The sequence below is a fragment of the Panthera leo genome, chromosome B3, assembly GCF_018350215.1.
Source record: "Panthera leo isolate Ple1 chromosome B3, P.leo_Ple1_pat1.1, whole genome shotgun sequence".
NCBI lineage: Eukaryota > Metazoa > Chordata > Mammalia > Carnivora > Felidae > Panthera > Panthera leo.
Window position 1 is genome coordinate 119074900 of NC_056684.1, and position 9615 is coordinate 119084514.

Genomic DNA, 9615 nt, shown 5'->3' on the forward strand with positions numbered 1-9615 from the left:
GGTACAAATGTTCTAAAACTGAGTGTAGGTGGTGGTTGTACAACTTGGTAAATTTACTAAAAAATAATTGAATTCTACAGTAGACGATGGTGAATTATATTACATACAAATATGCCTCAATAATTTTTTTTTAAGAGTTAAGCGTTTAGTACTTCGAGGTTGAGGGAAGGAGAATAATCCTATAAAAGAAATTGAAAAAGGATATCCAAAGTGGGAGAAGGAAGTGACACAGAATCCAAGGAAAGAGAAGATTGAAAAAAGACAACTCTGACCGAAGTTATTGAGGTGACACATAGTATGTTAATAGTATTGTCTCTGCCACAGCAGAGTTCACAGTGTTGCTCCGGATCCAGGATCAGAAATGAGGAAAAACAGATTGCCACTGACAGTTGATGCAACTTTTGGAGTTGTCCAACAGCAGGACAGATCCCATTACTGAGTAATGTGCTCTGTGACAGTGAAGGTGTTCACAGAGAGGCCGGATGGGCATCAAAGAGAGGATTTCGATGTGGGAGGAAGACCTCCAAGGAATATCTGAGTCTGTGAAGGGCCAGGGTTTTCCGAAGATTTGATTACCTCTCTTTGTCCAAGGCCTCCTCTCCACTCTTGGCCTTGAGGTCCTCGTCTCTGACATTGAGGGCTGCCCTTTGGGAAAGCAGAGTGGCTCTGCCTCCTGAAACCCTAGGCGTCCTATAGCCACTGAGGGCTCCTTAGAGCTGTGAGCTAGCTCAGGGGGTAGCAGTCTGTACAACAGCATGCCAAAGTCAATGCAAAGAATCGAGTAGTCCTGGGAGACCAGGGGAAAATAGACTGAAGAGCCAGAGAGATGGCACGAGAAGATTAGTGCTCATTTTAAAGTCACACTTGTCCACCATCCCCCCAGAGTTAGGACATGGGAAGGAGAGAAGGCAAGATGAAGTTCACGGTCACTGTGGGGAGGGGTCCTGAGATAGGAAGAAGAGGAGGAGATGAAACACAAATGTAAATGCACATCTCCTGAGGGGCAAAAGGGAGCGGGACCCACCGTGTGAGTGGATTTGAGAAGAATTTAATGCAGTTTTATTAATTGGAGCTTGTTTGTTTGTTTGGTGCCCAATCTTTGTCACCTGCCAGAAATAGCCTCCATGGTATAGAAATAAAAACCAACATCTAGAAGTTGGAAGAGTCTATTTTTCAAGGACTTGGAAGGCTGTGTGAAGCTGCTGGATGGCCCGAGCTGCCATGGTCATGACTGTAGCTGCTGGCTTTGCTCCAGCATGAACTCTGATTCCAATGCAAAAGGGAAAGAATCCTTCTTAGCTCCTTAGTGGACCTGACAAGCTACGGTGCTTCCTGGTCACCAAAGCAGACACTCAAAAGGCAATTCATTCATCCAGAAAATCTTCCATGTGCCAGGGCCCCTCACAGAGCTTGAAGTCTGTTCACTCTGATGTACAAGGAAGACTGCCCAAAGTTCCAGGGAATATGCCAACCCAGGTGGGTAACAGAGCTGGAGAAAGACGAGCTAAGTGCATGCTTCTGAGCCTGCCTCATGGAATCAAACCCAGCGGTCTTTCTTTTCTCTAGACAAGAACCACAGCTGGAGAAGTGAGAAGGAAGGAGGAGACAGCAACAGTGTGTGGTTGCTGTCTCATTGGATAGATGACATTACCGATATCTGGATTGCTGCTTTCCCAGCCACCGGGGCATTGGCATGAGATAAGTAACCAGAACTACTTTTCCTAATGCCGTAGCTCATGCCACGAGGAATCAGAACCAAGGGGCCTGGGTTACTGTCCCAGCACTCGAGAGGAGTAAAGGAAAAGTATCAAGGTGTGCAGTGTAAAGGTGGGGTCTCAGCAGAATCTCAGAATCAAAAGGGACCTCAGCAGTCACCTAATCTCCACCCATCCACCTCCCCTCCAATTCCCCCAACAACCACAGATTCCAATAGACAGAGGGTTCCAGGTTTTGCCTTCTCTGGTCTCTCCTTCCACATGCCCTGACCCCAGGGAGTCCTAGAGCCTGGCAGTTTCTCAGATGATCGTGGCCTCCCTACTTCCGCACCAAATGGTACCTGAAGCACAGGTCAGCCGGGACCAGTGGCTTTCAAACTCTGTAACCACAGCTCATGGTAAGAAATACATCTTACAGCATGGTTCACCACACATGGGCTCATATTCTTAACGAGCAAATTACCCTTGCTACATGCGATGTGCTCTCATTTTTTTTTTCTTTTGGAGTGCTGTTTGTGACTCACTACACTGATTTCACAACCCACGAATATATTACAATGCTCACCTAGGACTGTGGTCCCGAAGAGGTCGGATAACTAGGCAAATCAAGGGGGCCAGTCATTTAGAGTGACTGGGATCGTCAACGTATATGCCCCAGAAGTAAGGTTTGAACCCCTCAGCTCAGAGAAAAAGGAGGCAAAGGAAGATTCTATCAGGTCTTCATATGTATGAGGATGTTTGTTTAATGTAGAGAAACGGTGAGGACATATTCTTCATGCTTGCTGAGGACAGTGTGGAGGGAAGATGACAGAATACTGCAGTGGAACAGATTTCAGTTCCACACAGGATTTGCAGGTGAGTACATGTGAAGAAGGGGCAGCAAGAGCTTTACATGCTGAAAGAGGTTCATGTGACATTCCTTCTGTTAAAGGCAAAAGAAAGGCAGATGTCCTTAAAGGCTGGTTAAATTCTTGTCAATCTGGAATGGTTTTAATGTTGTTTTGTTTTTTTTTTTTTTTTTTTTCAGAAGATGGGGAAAGGATTCATGGCTTGAGGTGTTCTTGTCCAGCCCTTAGCGCTCATGACCTCTCAGATCGCCCCAACAAAACCCACCTGGGGACTTTCATGCTGGCTGGGTGTTAGCTCAGGAAGGTTGGGTTAGATCGGTGGGATCCCTGAGCAGAATGGCCTCCCCGTTTCCAGACCCTGGAAAGAGAGCCAGGCCAGGGAAAGTGAGAGAGAGAGAGAGAGGACTGGCAGGGTCGGTGAGGGGAGGAGGGCTGCATGCTGCATGCCAAATGCTCTATACTGGGTGAGAAACAGAGGGCGCTGGGGCAGGGGTGCGGGAAGGGGCCCCTAGCAGGCTGTGAGCTCAGTGTTGGGTGGGAGACCGGTCTGGCTCCTGTTGTACCTGCACTAATGAGCTGGAAGCAGGCGGAAACAGCTCAGCATGTGAAAGCCAGCAAAGGGAAGGCCCTCCCCATGCCAGCTGGACGGGAGAGGACCAAGCGGGGTGGGAACAAAGCCCGTCCCCTCTCCACACCCTGAATTCACAAACTGGAGGCTGGGACTTCCAGGAGAAGGGACTTGGGAGGTCAGGGCAAATCAGCTGAGGCCGGAATGAGGCCTCCTGGGGGAAAGGGGATTAGAAAGATGCCAAGGGTCGGTGGCATAGGGGGAGAGAGAGCCAAGGGGTTACAGAGGCACCCTGCCAACCCTGTGGAGGGTAAAGGCCCCAGGGGGGTCATCAGCTGTAGCCACAGATCCTGAGGAGAGAAACTGAACAGAGGCAAAGTCTGCATGGCCAACTGGCTTAATAAGGGCAGACAGAATGGATGAGTCGTCCCAACCCTGCCGGGGCGGCAGAAATGGCCACAAGTATTCATAGACTGTAAACACCAAGAGGGACGGGGCTTGTCTGGGTCTGCAGGGACCTGGCCAGGCCGGGCAGGGGAGGGGTAGGGCTGAGATGGAGGGCAGAGCCTGGCATTCTCTTCACTGAACTGTCCAGAGGTCCTGAAGGAAGGGACACTTTGGGAGCTCCGCAGCCAGCTCACAAAGCCCCACTAGAACCAGGAGCTGACAGAGCCCCAGGTGGGTTGGTCACTCCTTCAGGGGCCCAGGGTCCGGGAACTCAATCCTGGCATTTCTGTTTGGACCCTAGGCACGGCGCTGGTGTGCAGGAGCCAACTCTGCCTCCCAGTGTCAGGTGGGGCCAGGGCAGGATGGCAGAAATCTACCAGAAGTAGAAGCCCGTCTGACCGGTCTGATCTGTATGCTCCTTGTTCAGCACTGACTGAAGCTGTGACCTGAACTGAGGCTGTGACCAGGGACAAGTCACCTCTTGTCTTGGGACCTCAGTTTATCCACCTGCAACATGAGGAGATTGAGCGAGCTCTGTATGCAATGATTTTCATTGGTATAGCCTTTCCCTCAGCCTGCCGTTGCCATGGGAACAGCCCAAGTCAAAGGTGGACCCAACAGGCAGGCAGTCACTAGCCTGTGAGGAAGGTGGGCTTTATCAACGTGTCTGCCAAGCATCCCTGCTCTCTCCTATTCTGGGAATAGCATTCCTTTTTCTTTACGGAATTTCCTTCCATTTCCTAGATCATTCTAATGGGGCAGCCAATTGCAATACCTGCCACAGGGCACATGATCCAAAGTAGCCAATCAGATTCTCTTCCATGATTTGACCCTGAAGCAGAGACACACAGTTATAACTGGACCATCCAATGGCAGCTTCCAAAAAAACAAAACAAAACACTCCAAGGAGTTCTTGGGGCTGAGACCCTTATTGCTGCCTAGATTCCTGACCTCCTTCTCCTCCTTCTTTTCTTTTCTTTTTTCTTTTCTTTTCTCTGAGAGACAGAGAAAGAGAGAGAGAGAGCACAAGTGAACATGAACAGGGAGGGGCAGAGGGAGAATCTTAAGCAGGCTCTATGCCCAGTGCAGAGCCCAACATGGGGCTCAATCTCATGACATGAGTCGAAATCAAGAGTCGGATGCTTAACCAAGTGAGCCCCCGGGCGCCCCCTGACCTTCTTGATATCTACCTGTTTAATTCTTATTTCATTTTGCTTGCTCCTAAAATCTCACTGGTAACCCCACTCTTTGTTTATATACAAATTAGTCAGAGTCCTTGTTGTTGTTGCTTGCAGCCAAAGAACCCTAATTTATACACAAAGCAAGAGAGAGAGAGGCTAGGTGGATTAGAGGCTAGGCCCCTCCTCTCTGCAGGCCTCCCTCCTTTGTGATCCTGCTTTCCAACTGGCTCAGCTTTCCAATAGCACTCAGCTCATAGAGGAGACAAGGGTGAGTAGGGTCTATTTGCTTAACAAGACTGCAAGCATCAACAGCTAAGGACATTTGTATTCCAGATACAGATGGTCTGGGGTCTTGCGTGCTTTAAGTGTGCAGTTTCGTTGACTGAAGATCTAAGCTTGAAGCAGGTAACTGCAATGGGGACAAAACCTAACAAGTATCAGGGGATAATATGTGGAGGGCAGATAGAATCAGCTACTGAACAGACCAGGGCTGGGACAAGGCGAATCCCAAGGCATCCAAGTGATGAGTGCTGGGGAGAAGTGGTCAGGGCTCATTTCGAGGTGTTTGGGGGAAGGCCCACTCTGCCCCCCAAAATATCTCTTCTGCCTCTTCAAGAATACTTCTAATTCCTGAGACAAAAGGCAACACTTAGATATAGAGCTGAAAATGCATCTACCCCTGGAAGAGTGAAAACAGTATTTTCATTCACTCTGAAATATAAATCATGAGAGTAGGCCTGGATAGAAGAAAAAGGGCTATGAGCATTTCCACGGGGTGTGGAAAGTGCAAAGGAGTCTGCAGGTGGAACCAGAGGGTGAGCATTTTCTGGGAAAGAAGGCCTGGCCCAAGGGCATGAGATACACATCGGCCTTGGCTTCAGGTTCTAGAAGTTGACTCAGGCAAACTTAAGTGGGGAGAAAGAAAGTACCCTGCATCTGTTCCATAAAAGAAGTGAAGGAGATTGAAGGAGGTGTTCAATTAGCTAGGCCTGGGAAGCCAGGGAACCAGGGAAGCTCTGGGAGTCTGGGTCATAGGAACCCATTTGCTGGCTGGCTTGGATGATTCCAAACCAACTGTTTTCTGTGGTCAGTAGGGGCCCCACTCCAGATTCGAATTCCCCAAGAGAGAGTTTGATGAATGTACCTGGGGTCCTGTGCCCACCCTTTGGGGGTGGATGGGTGGGAGAGTCCCCATGGCTGGCAGTCCCACCAGGAGTGCCTGGGATTGGTGCAGTGGAGTTCCCCGAAGGAAAACAGAGCTCCTTTCTCCGAGGAAGGGGAAGGGGTGGTGGGCACACAACAGATGTTCACTACACATGGCATGTCAATTTACAGTGGAGGGAGATGAGTGGGGTGGGGTGTGAGAATTTCCAGGATACACCAGAATCTTCCATAGGGGCCAAGGCTCTTGCTCCAGCCCTGAATTCCATCTCCCTCTTCCCCTGTAAAAGCGAACACTGTTTCTGGTCTTGACAGCTCGATAGAATTGTCTCCTCAGCTTCCAGTCACACTCGGCTTCTGCTAGAGTCATTACCACCCACCTGTTCTCCATGCAACAATTCACAGCCAATGGACACACATCTGGCCTGCAAGAGACATGCTTGGAAGTCTCCCAGGCTGCTTGGAACAGACCGGGGACAGCTCAGGGTCAGCCACCAATTCCCAGGCAAGGAAACAGCTGGCCTGAGAGCCATGGTCACTGTGTCCTAAGCGGCTGCACACCCTTCCCCCACCAGGCAGCTTGATGGACATGGGACAAGTGTGTCCTGGGACGAGCAAAACCCCTGGGATTCAATACTGGGTCCTGCCCTCTTCCTCCATCATATGGCTGCCCTCCCCACTCCCACATGGTTCTCCAGTGGTGAAGGAGGGGCTGTTACCCTGTCCTTATTAGGATTCCTTTATTTTTCTTCCCATTCCTGTCCACAGTCCTCCCTCTGAGCACCCTGGAAGTTAGGAGAAGTCCAGGTAAGGGTTTGATGGGGAGGGCCAGAAATATTTTGGTGGTGAAAGTAACTGCATCTAAGTTTTAAAGATGTGAGTGCAGAACTCACCGGGGCTCAAGGAGGCCTCTAGGTCATGGTTTTCAAACTTTTTAAAAAATTAGCAAAAAAAAAAAATCTTTGTGCAGTATTTCAGCATTCAACAATATTTATTGGATGCCTGCTGTATGCCAGGCACTGTGCCAGAGGATACAGCAGTGGCAATACGGACATGATTCCTGCCCTCGCGAGCTTATGGCCTAGCAGGGGGAGGCAGACATTAAGCCAATAAGGAGGTAAGTAGATCGATAATGAGTTACAGTCGAAGTAGAACTGTAAAAAAGTTGCATATGGCTAGGTGGCCTCATATGGACTTGGGGGCTGGTGTTGGGGAAGGTATCCCCAGAGAAGTGACATGTGAGCTGAGATCTGGCAGGTGCGTAGGAAACAAGCAAAGAGACTGGGAGAAGAGAGTCTAGGCAGGGGATACTATGAGAAAAATCCCTGAGGTTGGAAAGCACTTACGTCGGAGGAAATTGCAGAAGGTCGCTGTGGTGACGCCGGGCAAGTCAGATGGTAGGGAAAGAAGGTGAAGGGATGCAGGGACCAGAATGCCAGCTCGTGGGCCAGCTCAAGGATGGAGGCAGCAAACTGGGGAGCTGCTGTAGCTGAGAAGGGGCCTTCCTCCTACTCCCTGCCACACGCACACACCCATATCCACTTGCCTTGTAGCCGCTGAAACATCTTGGAGGAATCACAGAGTTTATCAGAACACAGCTTGGAAACTCCTAATCTGGCCCTAGTTGCCATTTTCAGATGAGAAGAGAGAGACTTGGCAGCCATCCACCCCCAGTGCCCTCTCTGTCAACTCTGGGCACCTCACCCAGCCTCCCTGGAGAGAGGTTGGCCAGATACCATCTGGGGACAAACTTTGAGAACACTGCACAACCAATTGTTGCAAGAAGGAGGGGCAGTCTTGGGGGCCAGCCCAAGGTCTGGCATGGGGGATGGCCCCCAAGGATGGGATTTTGCCCCTGTCTTTCCCCCTGTGCTGAGAGAGTCCCTGACACCCACGGCCCCTCCCCATCACTCATCAAGAGGCACAGGAAGGCTGCCTGCCAGGATAGCAGATCCCACTCAAGCTCCAGCCTCAACATTCCTCTCCACCCGGGGGTCAAGGTCAAGTGTGGGGTATTTTCCCAAGCCCTGGGGAATGGAGGCGCCTCCTGACATCTACAGCTACTGCCCTCAGCTACAAGGGCGGCTACTGAGAAGACAGTCTGGAGAGGAGAGCAGCCAGCCCGCTCTCAAAGCAAAGCTGGGGAGGAGGGGTCTGAGATCACCAACTGTAGCCCGGGGAAGCAGAAATAGAAGCTGGCTATAAGAAAGAGGGGTGCATGGCAGGAGTCTGAGCTGAGGCTGGGATTTTCCTGCCCCAACTCGGCTGGTCCTCATCTAACTAAACCCCAGGGTCTGGCCTCTCTGGAGACCCTCACTGGCCTTCCGCAGCTCCTAGGCGAAAGCCTGAAGACAGAAGCTGGACCAAGACCCCCCAGCAGGGGCCAGGGAGACAGGCATTACAGACCCCTTTGCAGCCATGCAAGGGGACAAAGGCCAAGAAGGTCAGGCAGTGGAAAGGCTCTGATGATGAGGCAGGAGGCAGAGGCAGTTGCGTCTGGGTCAGATCAGGAGCAGCTCTGGAGAAAGAAGTTTCCTGGGGTCCAGAAGGTGGTTTCATCAACTGAGGCTGGCCTGAGGCTAAATTGTGTCATGACAGCCTCCTCCTTCCCATTTCTCCCTCAGCCCCTTATCTGGGCACTCGGTGAGCATCTGGCACCTGCCTATCGTCCCCTCCTCCCCCAGAGGAAGGCAAGTAGAGAGGAACAAAGGAACAGGTGTCAGAAGGCCAGAATTCAAGTCCTAGCTGCTTCGCATTGTAACTGTGTGGTCTTCAGCAACGACTGCCACTTCTCTGAGACTTCACTTCCCCTTCTGTAAAAGCAGGATGCGTGAAACCTACAGTAGGACTCTAGAAATGATTGGATGAGAAAATGAAAGAAGAGATCTTAGTTAACCATGGATACTCCTAATGTGATAGGGAGAGAGGAGGGGGGAAATGGGGAAGTACCGGGGCACATTTGAATTTTCAGGATGGGGTACTTGATAAGTGGGGGGAGCTTCCAAAAGTTTCACACCTCATTTCCAAGCTAGAGGCTGGGCTGGATAGTGGGCGGGTACTCTCTATTATAAAGAAAACGGGAAGAGGAAAGTCAGATCTCACAACACACGTCAGCCAAGAGCCTGGGCAGACAGTGTCTCCTCCAGAGGAAGGGCTGGTGTTCTCTGCTCCATTGCCCTCTGGCAGCCACTTAGCTCCTGTTTTCCTCATTAAGGATGTCTGTAAGGATGGTCCCCTTTACACTGCTCACACGAGGTCCAGAAAAATTCAGAGTCCCCAGAAAGACAGCATCAGCTACATTCAACCTCACCTCCTGGTTGGATCAACAAGGTGGGGCCAAACTTAGGGCAGACTGCAGGGAGTCAGGACAGAGAGCACTGACTCCTGAGAGTGGGATCCAGGACCCAGAGACCTCACTGTGTACCCAGCAATGCTAAGCATCAGGGACACCACAAAATATAAAAAGCTACTGTTTGTTGAGCACACACTATTGGCTTTGTGCTAAGCACTAAAATATATTATCTCATTTAATCCCCATAACAACCCTATGAAATTGATACCATTATTATTTCTAATGTATAGATAGAGAAATTGAGTCAGAGTAACTAAGGACCTCAACAAAGGGGCTTATCGTTCACTGGGGTCACGAGACTACAGGTTAATGGCTTCATGTGAGAAGGGAAAAAATATGAACT